At 43.4% G+C, this 11,125-nt stretch overlaps 1 long non-coding RNA gene across 1 annotated transcript; it reads left to right on the plus strand.

Moving 5' to 3' along the window:
* Positions 1–315: 315 nt before the first annotated feature.
* Positions 316–7,209, plus strand: LOC145723717 (uncharacterized). The gene is made up of 3 exons (XR_014148972.1): positions 316–405; positions 736–898; positions 6,760–7,209. It is a non-coding gene; the product is annotated as an uncharacterized LOC145723717 (long non-coding RNA).
* Positions 7,210–11,125: the final 3,916 nt, after the last annotated feature.

Below are 11,125 nucleotides of genomic sequence, written 5' to 3' on the forward strand. Positions count from 1 at the left end.
GGTGTCCTGATCTCAGCTTCCTGGCGATTATGTGAGGAATGTGGATGTCTGGGTGAGGTCGGCCCTTGAGCCCCGCAGGATCAAAACCTGTGCGGGAGCCTGCAGGAGCCCCATCTTGGGGAGAGGCATGGGGACCTGTGCTTCCCCAGCAAAGGGACCTTTGCATTTCCTAATTAGGTTATATTCAGCGTTCAGAGGCTGGTGATGGATGAGATACTGAAGTGTAATCACAACTGATATTATTCATGTCCCAGGAATGTGCCCCCGAGCCTGCTCTGCTAGCTCCAGCAGACAATGCTATCGTTGACAAATAGCCTTTTTACATTTCAGATTCTGGTTTGGATTTATTCCTCTGTTTGGTCACGATTGCGGAACAGGTATCTAGAGAAGACACATAAACAGGCTGTAAGTTCCATTTCCAGGTTGTTGGAGGCTCATTAAGTCCTATAAAGACTGGCAGAGGCTGCCTGTCAGAATGGCCAGAAATGGGGCCAGCTAGGGCCGCCTCTGCCTCAGCCCTGCGATGCTTGGTTGCCTAGAGGCGCCAGGAACCACAGAAAGGGTAATTAACTTAATCCATAGGTGTTGTGCCAGCCATGGTGCTAAATAGAAGAGGAAAATAAACTGCCTATTCTGAAATGGTTAGAGCAATCAAGTAGAGAAGCCGGACCAGAACAAACATGCTGGTAACTGCAGTCATCCCCCCTAATCTGTGGTTTCTCTTCCTGGTTTTAGATACCCTCGGTTAACCGCACGTTGGATGCAGATGACCCTCCTTCTGACATATGGTCCGAAGGTCAGTAGTAGCCTAACCCTCCGTCACAGACCCCTACGCCAGTCCCCGCACTTCATCCCATCACGTGGGCATTTTATCACCTCACGTCATCACAAGAAGAAGGTGACTATAGTATAATAAGGTATTTTGAGAGAGACCAGGTTCGCACAAATTTTATTATAGTATATTGTTGTAACTGTTCTATTTTATTATGAGTTATTGTTGTTAATCTCTTACTGCGCCTAATTTGTAAATTAAGTTTTATCATAGGCATGTATGGTTAGGAAAAAACAGTATCCACTGGGGGTCTTGGAACGTATACCCCACTGATAAGGGGATGCCTGCTGTGATGCTCGTCAGAGGCATCTCAGTACTATAAGGGAGGGATAAAACCTGAATGAGTCACTGGAGCAGGGGAGGGCTGCATTAAGTAGTCAGTATTAATTCTAACTAAAGGGGGGAAGGCTACCTCCAAAAGAGGAGTTTCGAAGAATGAGTACAAGTATATGGGCAGGGGAGGAATATTTCAGGAGGTAAGAAATGAGACAGAGCCATGGGCAAGGTGCTATAGTAACCCAGAGGAGGGACAACAGTCCAGACAACAGGACTCGAGAGCATTTGACAGAGGAAGTGAGCCTTGAAGATGCTGGAGGTGATAGTCAGATGGAGGGCAGAGGGGAGGGCATTCCAGACAGAAGAAACCGCCCTGCCCAGAGAAGGGAAGGAACGCAGCAGTTCTGAATACCAGTCAGTCAGTATGTTTGGAACCAGGGAATGGTTTAGAAGATGGGGTTGGAGAAGAAGGCAAGGACCAGGGCATGACACAAGGGTTTTTTTAGGCATCTAAGTATTTAGCCATTTTGTATTTTATCCTTATGGCTCTGAGAAGCCTCATGAGGTGGTCCAATCTATCTGACCTGGTGACTAACTGGATCTGGAGAGAGGGTACGGATGAAAGCTCCAAGTGAGACATGATGAGGGCTTCACCCAGAAGTATAACTGAGAAACAAATAGTCTTAGGTGATCCCACAGGTTTTACTAGGCAGGAGGAAAAAAATGGAATAATTCTATCTTTTCGGTAATAATATTTTCCAGTGCTCACTGTCTACCTTGTTTCATTATTTATGCAAGTGTTATCTCCTCTATTGGATTATCTGTTCCTTGAGGGAAGATCAGAGAGATTCATGTCTAATTCGACTTTGTGCTATTCACACTTTCTGGTACTGACCTCACACATATTGTTCTCTAAATATGTGTTGAATGAACAGAAAACCCAGAATTTGTGTCTGGTAACGGCGGGGGAGAGAGATGGTGCAGGGTTAGTACCTAAACAAGAGAAAATCCTTCAACTACTTGCTGTGCGGAGAGATTAATTTCCCTGCCATTCTGCCCTTTTTTCAGACAGACCCTTATGGCCACCAGAGACCTTCAAAGACTTCAGAGGGTCCCTGCTGCCCATCTTCTTAGACATGATGGGCACTAGAGTCTATATAATTTCTAGAAGATTCCAAGGACTGGCAGACATACCCTTGCCAGTGCAAGGCAAAAGTGAGCAGGAGTTTCTTGTCAAAATTTCAAGATACCCACTCACCTATTTACTGATACCTAAGGATTATGGTCGCCAGGATTCTCTCAAGACATTCATTTCTAAGCCGTGTTCCAAAGCCAGCAGTATTTTGTATACTGAAGGTATATAGTGATATAGAGTCTAGATGAATGTAAAGTTTACTTTTATATTTTAATTTCAGAAATGCAGATCAATAGTGCAATGATCAACTTCTCAACAATACCAAAAAAATACAGAGTTTTATACTTTTTTTACACATATAAACTCCTGTTTTTGCTGGTTTATTTGTTTCCTTCCAATTTTCTAAAAGAAATATTTTCAGCTCCTTATAATGAGTTAATATTTATTCATTTTATTACTAAATTTCTAAGCTCTAAATTAAAGAACAATGAGTTAAAGGTGGAAACCAACTTTAAGCAAAATGATTAAGCCCAGATCCTCTTCCTAGAACTTTTTAAAAAATAAATCTTTTAATTTTAAAATAGTTCTAGACTTACAAAGAAATTGCAAAGATCATACAGAGTTCCCATACACCATTTCCCTGTTAATGTCTTACATGAATATGGGACATTTGTGACAGTTAATGAACCAATACTGGTACATTATTTTTAACTCAAGTCTGAATAAAATACCTTATTCAGATTTCTTCACTTTTTACCTAATATCCTTTTTCTATTCTAGGATGCCATCCAGCACAACACATTGCATGTAGATGTCACGTCTCCTTAGGCTCTTTTTACAGTTTCTAAGTCTTTCCTTGGATTTGACCTTGCCATTTTTGAGAAATACTGGTCATGTATTTTGTAGAATATCCCTCAATCAGCAGTTGTCTGATGTTTTTCTCATTATTTGACTCTGGCTATGAGTTTTGGGGAGGAAGACCACCGAGGTAAAGTACTGTTTTCATCATGTCATATCAAGGCTGCATACTATCAACAGGAGTCCATGACTGTTGATTTTGACCTTGATCTCCTGGCTGAGGTGGTGTTTGTCAGGTTTCTCCATGTAAACTTACTTTCCCCCAACCCTTGTATATTGTATTCTTTGAAAGGAAGTCACTATGTGCAGTTCACAATTAAGGAGTGAAGAGTTGTGCTCTACCTCAATGACAGAAAAATATTTATATAAATTATTTGGAATTCTGCAGGGGAGATCAGTCTATTGTACACCATTTATTTATTTATTCAATCATTTATTTATACCAGAATGGATTCATGGATATTTTTTTTTTTACCCTTTGGGTTAAAACCCAATACTACTTTATCTTGTTGCTCAAAGTGTTCCAGCTTTGGCCATTGAGAGCTCTTTCAGTTGGTTCCTGGGTCCCTGTGATCTTTTGCCTATTTCCTTCCTGGAACTACTAGACGCTCTGGGCTTATCTTGCATATTTCCTGCTCCTGTCCTAGAATCAGGCATGTCTCCAAGGAGCCCTGGTTCTTTTATTGGAGAATGGTGTTAGAGATCATGATCTGGGTGTGCTGGATGCTGCTGTGGGGTCATTGCTTTTAGGTCCTCCTGGCTGCAGAAAGAATGTGTGTGTGTGTGAGTGTGTGTGTGTGTGTGTGTGTGTGTAACACATGTATATACACATATACCCATGAATATTTCTCTGCATCTCTATTAAGCTAAATATGGGTCATACTGATGTCTCCCACTGTAACCCAGTACCACATGGATCATTCTAACCTTCTTCCCTTGCTCGTCTGCATCCTCTCCTTTACAACAAGAAATCTGGCTCCCACCATCAGCTATCCATGGCCTAATTGCTCAGTCCCAGTGTATTGTATTTACATCATTGTTAGCCCATAACCTCAGTAGAACATAATTTTATAAACTAGAGTGCTTATGTACAATTCCTTTTGCCTTTTTTTTACAAACTCCATTTATTTCCAAAGTGACTTTGGTCAGCACTTTTCCCCACCCGCTCTTCAGTGATGGTTCAGGCATTTATAACACAGTTACATTCTTTTGTCATATTTTGCATTTCATCCTGGGATCCTATAACCTCCTAAAGGATTTTTAAATTTGCATAATTAAGGTTCACCCTGTGTGCTGAAAAGTGTTGACAAGAATAAAAAGGCATGCTTAATACACCCCATCTTGCAGAGTCTTTATTGTTGGGTCTATTTTCACTGGCGCTGCCTGAGACTCCCTCCCCACTGACCTCCCTGGTTCCTGAGGGCTGAGCAGTATAAGCCTCTCCGGATGCTTGGGGCAAACTTTCCCTCTTCAGGTCCTAGTAAGATGAGGTTGTTTCTGGCATTGACGACCCGTGCACACCTGCTTTGTACTTCATGTTTTGCAAGGCATGTCAAGTGCACCTGTTGTGTGGTTCCAGTGGACCCTGGAGGTGGGGGTTTCCTCTCTCCCTCTCACTGCCATTTAACATTTCTCAAATCTTTCCACTTGCCTGAGAATCTAAACAGATTTCCCTTATCCATCTATTCTCTTCTATGTTCGTTCTTCTTTTCCCAGCTTTTTGTGCTAGTGTTTCTCCTCAGCCACTCCTGATGCTTCACTCACTCAACACACACTTGTTGCACACAGACTCTGTGACGAGGATTGTGCCAGGTCCCGGGGACACAGAGACAATCGTCTTACCTGGTAGGAACTACAGATCTGAATATATTGTTTGAGATCTGAGAATGTGCTAGTCACATTCATAAGAACTATTTCACTTAATCTTCATACCCACTCTCAAGATGTGTTCTAGGATAACCTCCCCACCCACCCACCATTCTTACAGATAAAGAACGAAGGCTTCGAGAGCATTAGCCTTGGCCCCGAGGTCCCACGTCTAGCTAAGGGACAGCTGGGGTCTGCACCCAGGAGTCTGACTCCACAGCACACGCTTTTCGCCTTGATGCCCTCCCAGAGACATAATTCAGAGCACTTTCCCATTCTAACCCGTGCAGGGATGAGTGTCTTTTTTCCCCCCCCCCAAAAAGAAGCAAGGTTATTTAGAAACAAGCAAGCAAGCAAACAAAGAAACAAAATCCCTTCTAGACTAGGAGGCTCCGCCACTGACTGGATGACCTTGAGAAAATCACTAACTTTTTCTCGGCTTCCGTTTCCTCTGCTGTACAATGGCAGGGCAGGACTGGTTAAGGTCCCACTAAGCTCTGATGTTCTTTTAACCAACCAGACACATCTGCAGCACCCTTTTGGAGAACCGTTTGCTTGGAGGTGGAGACAATTGGGAGAAGCAGAGCCTTTCCTGCTCACCTGTGACAGGAAATACCTCAAAATCTTCTTAGGTGGCGTTTCTGTCAAAACGTGTCTTTCAGTGTTGCAGACTCAGTGCATTGAAACCACTGTGTGCTCACACCAGGGGTAAAACAGAAGCAAGGCAATGCATTTGTCCACACCCAGAGAATGTGCGGCACCAGGATGAACCCTAACATAAACTATGAGCTTTGGGTGGTAATGATGAGACAGTGCAGGCTCGTTTGTGACAAATGTAGCACACTCTGATGAGGGCTGTACGTGTGTGGAGGCGGAGAGTAGATGGAAACTCTGTACTTTTGCTCAGTTTTGCCGCGCCGCTGAGGCTTCTCTAGAAAATAAAGGAAATAACGGATACGTGTTTTAATTGAATTGAATCTTCTGCGCAACCCTCACACATTTGTAAATCTGAGTTTGAGTTCCATCTTTGGGTTTTCCATAAACTCTGCTTTCTTTTACATGAACTAGGTCATTCGCCTGACAAGGAATAATAAAGCAATTAAGGAAGAGAATGGTGTCTCTGACTTGGTCATTCCTGCATGTTAATCCTAATTTTTAGGTATTTCAGGACAGCATGAAGCTCGGAGTAGGCAGCTCACCTTCCAAGCAATGTTAACTATACTCCAAGGTGGTATAAAACTTTGATCAGCCAGAATGCTGTGCTAAAGGATTAGGATTCTAGTTCATTGGTTCTATGGCTCTTGAAAGGATCCTCCCTCCCAAGCCTGCCCTCCTTGGAAGAAAGCACAGCACTCTCTAAGGATGGCAGGTCATTGTTACAGTGACCTGGGCATGTACTTCTGGGGTCTATTGCTAAAAGAAAAAAAACGTTAGAATCCACTCACTGTCAGTGCTACTGCTGGTAAAGAACAAATATCCAGAAGAGCTGTGGCTCTAAGCTGACAAAGAGACAACAGAAAGCCCCTTATAGTGGGTTAGAAAGAAGGATGATAAGGAATGAGGAAGAGAAAATCAGAGGAGGCCCAAGATAAACCTCAGATCCTTCCCCACCATGAAACTCACAAATCAAGTGTTGGATCCTCACTGCCATCCTCTGTGGAGGCCATTTCTGGGATCGTAAAGATCTCTGCCGTACAGGGGCACCCGGGCCACATGCCCCAGCCCAACACAAGGGAAAGTCCAATGACCACCCTGTCCTAACGCCTGTTTCAAATGCTGCCTCCTCCATCAGGTCATCCTCATCACCCTAACCGGAAGCAATCTCTGCACTTACTGATCATTTTGCCATGGTTTCAACTGTGTTTCCTGGAGCCCACAAGAGTCAGGAAGGAATTTCAAGAAACTCCTTGACGAGAGCAGAGAAGGCCCAGAGAAGAAGGGTTCCAGAACAGCTGTACTTTCACCTGTCAGAAACGTCGGGGTCCTGCTTACAATTCCGTTTAAAAAAGGAAAAACTTTGTAACCACAAATATGTAATGAAATATCAATATTACTCGGCCATCCATCCCCAATAACCCAGAGGTCTCAGTTGAGATACACATTGGCCTATTGTCAGATAACATATCAGAGTACGTGTCCTCATTTGGCGCTTGGAAAATAACATGGAGTTGATGACATTTCTCATATCTTGTCTGTATTATAGTTACATGTACACTTGTTTTATCCTCTCTATAAATTTTAAACTGCTTACGTGTAGAAAGTGTATTCTTCTTTGCGTCCTTTAGAGTACCTGTCCCAGTGCCTTATGCTCTGGTGTTCAACAAATATAAGCTGAATGACAATAAGAATATCAGATCATATTCACTAGCAAGCAGATTTATGGAATGAATGCGCTAAATTCTTATCTTTGCTTTTTAGACAAACACACAGTCAGAAGCAACTTAGAGATAGAATTTTACAAACCCAAAAGGAAGTCTTAGGCCACTGTAGGAACAGAGATGTTAATACTGTGCCACAAAGGAGACCCCTGCCTTTGGGGTATTCGTTTGTGTAAATCTCACTGTTTCTGGGCTAAGATGCAAAGCATGGTGTCACCAAGAGTTAACTGCTACGTGCGTGCCTAATTTGCCTAACGTGGCCTTCTGCTGAGACAAGTGACCTGACCACAGTCAGGGCCACCTAGATGTCCCCGGAGGACTATGATGAATGCCTTTGGAATACAGTTTCCACATTAGTCAAGCAGGTTTGGAAAGATGAGAGAAATATAGGTCAGCCCGAGAGGAGTGCCAGCATGATTGGCCCGATTCCTTGGCATGGAGTGGTGCCTAATAAATATGAGTTGAATGTGTGAAATGGCCCCCCTCCCCTCCTGCTCCAACCTGTTCAGTCAGGAGTCAGGCAACTCAAAGCACTGCCAAGGCCAACGCCTGCCTACCTCTTATCTTTCTTGAGGAAAATACCAAATACCTCAACCATTGTTTCTAGAGAGTTGATGACACAGACTAAGGAGAGCATCCCCTGAGGAGGAGGGAGAGGTATCCTGGGGAGTCTGGTACACCCCTCAGCAGGGTGGGCTGTACCAAAAGGCCTTGGCCCAGAGCCCACGTGACCTCGGGGACCTCAGAGTGGAAGACTATTGTCAGATTTGGTTTTCGAACAGCCCTGTGGAACATTCTCTGTGAAGTAAATGGAAGGACAGTCCCAGGTGTTCTTCCCCCACTGCACATTTCCTGGTTTGCTTTGTGAGAGTCCAGATTCGGGGACCTATAGTAAACCCCTCAGAAGATGGTCTGTCCGTTGTGCGCAGGGACTTCTAACACTGGGTAATGCAAGACAGGCAGAGACAGTGAGGACATCGTGTACCTGTCAGGCAGGAGTATGTTTTGTTCATGGGTTGGGGAGGGGTACATGGGTACATGTGGTGCCATGTATGTATATGAATCACTTGGGGAGCAGGAGAAATGGGGGGGTATCATTGTGGACTTCTCTCTTCCCTGTATGCTTTCATCTTGTTTCTCACTAACCCAGAACATTAACTGAAATGATCGATCGCATTTCCTGCTCATAATCACTGAAATAGGTCTGTAATGTGCATTTGGGCAGGTAGAAATTGGATGAACAAAGAAACTCTGCCAATACAATAGTCGGGACTCGCTAGCAGGTATACAAATGAGGACGCTGCAGAGAAAGAATTAGTAGGGATTGAAATCTTTATACATCAAGTTATCACTATCTGCATGACCTTGAATGAATCACAGACCTTCCTCTAATTCATTCAGGCAAATATTGTTTTATCCAACAAATATTCACTGTGTGTCACGTATCTACACTAAGCACTGAGGAATCATTCCTTCATTCAACAAATATGGAGTAAGTCTCTACTCTGTGCCAAGCACTCATCGGGTTGTTGGGATGCAGCAGTGAATAAAATAGGCAAACTTTCTGCCCTCATGGAGCTGACAATGGAGTGGTGCAGGATGGAGGAGATAATCAACAAAGAAATATACAGTATGTTGGGTGTGGGGTGGAGGAGATAACCCACAAAGAAATACACAGTATGTTGAGTGATAAGCGCCATGAAGAATAAAGGCGGTAAAGAGATAAAAAGGACCATGGGTGACATTTGATACAGAATGTCTGGGAAGGCCTCTGGGGAGCTACCATTTATGTGGACACCTGAAAAAAGCTAAGGAGGGAGGCATACATGTATCTGGAGAAAGAGAACATCCCAAAGAGTACAATAGGAATGGCTTATTAAACACACAAGCCTTTTAAATTGCCTCAAGTCCCTTCTGGGACCAGGCAAAGTGTCAAACAACAACAAGGGCCTTACCAAAACCACCTGAGAGGAGGAAGAAAGCAGATGAATGTAAAGGGTTTTGTAAAGCAAAGAAGGCTATAGAAATGTAAGGTAAGGCTATTTATTAGCCACTGGTTTCCAGGCAGCAAGCGAATATGCATCTATATTTGAAGGCCTATCCACAAAGAAAATTGGTGTTGTCTGAGTTAAAAAACTAATTCAAATGCCAAGAGAGTCCTAGGATTTGGCAGAGTCCGTGAATGACTGTCTAACCTGCCCAGAGCTACACGCTAGGCCTGCTGTCTGCATGCTGATGTAGTCTCCCCGTTTGCCATTTCCTGCTGCATTTGATCAGACGAAAGAGATGTGACCTGAAGTTCTTTATCTACAAGGAAATCACTGGCTGGCAAATGCCTTAGCTTTCGCCAATTGTTCAACCAAATTCATTAGCATTGGTTAGCTTTATTTCCAGGACTGGTGACATTCTAATTGGGGAGCAAGGAGGGGAATCCTCCAGCTACAAGGACATTCTCGTTCAAAATGTTCTAACCTTCCAGCTTCTCTTACGATTTACCTTAAATCTAACTTAGGGGGATAATCGAGAACATACACACACAGATTCAGTCTGAATGTGGCATTTTGGACGCAAACCCCAGCTGAGTACACAAGAGTATGTTTCAGCTTTGCTAGAAGAGAAATAGTTATGCATTATACATGGACTATAAAGACGTTTTATGTAAGCCTGACTTTTCAATGTTTGATTTTTAGAACTTAAAATGTTCCATGTGTTTAGTATTTCTTGTTCAGCTACGCTAAAGAAAAGTGGTCAAAAATTCTGTCTCCGCATATGTGTGGCATATTTCAGGAATGTTTAATGTATTATTATTTCTGGAGCTATGGGGTTTGTGAACACGGCTTTTACATCCATTACTGGTTGTAGCCAAGAAGTCGTTTATTCAATACATATTCACTGAGTACCTACTGCGTGCCAGGTCCCATTTTAGGTGTGAAAGATACAAGAACCAAGTCCACACATCAGAGGAAACAGGTCATAAATGAATCTATAAGTAAATATAATGTAATATCAGGTAATGAAGAAATAATTCTTGCTTTAAGCCCAGGACGGGAATGTGGGTGGGGCCACTATTTTAGAGAAAAAGCCTCTCCCCTGAAGTCTCATTTGAATAAAGACATTAATGGTTCGTTTGGTTATCTGGGGAAGAAGTGTCCGAGCAGATGGAGTGCCCCAGGCACCACTGGACTTCCTGGAAAAGCCTGAAGGCCATGTGGAGTGAATGAGAGGGATGGCTTGTAATCGGAAATGAGGTCTTAGAGAAAACCATATGTCCTAGGGTTCCTGGTGTCCCCGAAGTGAAAGGGCCACCGAGCCCAGTTTCATATTCTGGAGCTTCAAATGATGATAATCAATTACAAGGCGAGCCCGCTACCAAACTGCAATCTCCTCATTAAGTTTCACCTTACTGAATGTAAAAATGGATGTTGGGTGTTTTATCTCCTGGGCCCACTTATCTCTGCATTTCTCCTGCCTGAAATGCCCTTCTTGACTCCTCTCCCTATTTAATTTCTCCCCTATTCCAAAGCATAATTTAAGCTCTGCCTCCTGGAAGGATGCTCCCCTTCCTGGGGATGCTGGGGCTGACAGTGAGAGTGGTTTTTCTGGTTCTGCAACTGGAGACTTTTACTGGGGACTTCCTCACCACCCATAGACTGGCGTTCAGGGCAGCTCAGAAGTTGAAGGCATAAGCGTTGGTGGGTAGTTCTCTGTGTGTGTTTCTCTGACAAGGGTATTCCTAAGTCCCATGAGATTTTAAAATGACTCTCTGATTTAAAAAGATTG

This window comes from Leptonychotes weddellii, chromosome 10, assembly GCF_054177405.1.
Source record: "Leptonychotes weddellii isolate Sample4059 chromosome 10, ASM5417740v2, whole genome shotgun sequence".
NCBI classification, from domain to species: domain Eukaryota; kingdom Metazoa; phylum Chordata; class Mammalia; order Carnivora; family Phocidae; genus Leptonychotes; species Leptonychotes weddellii.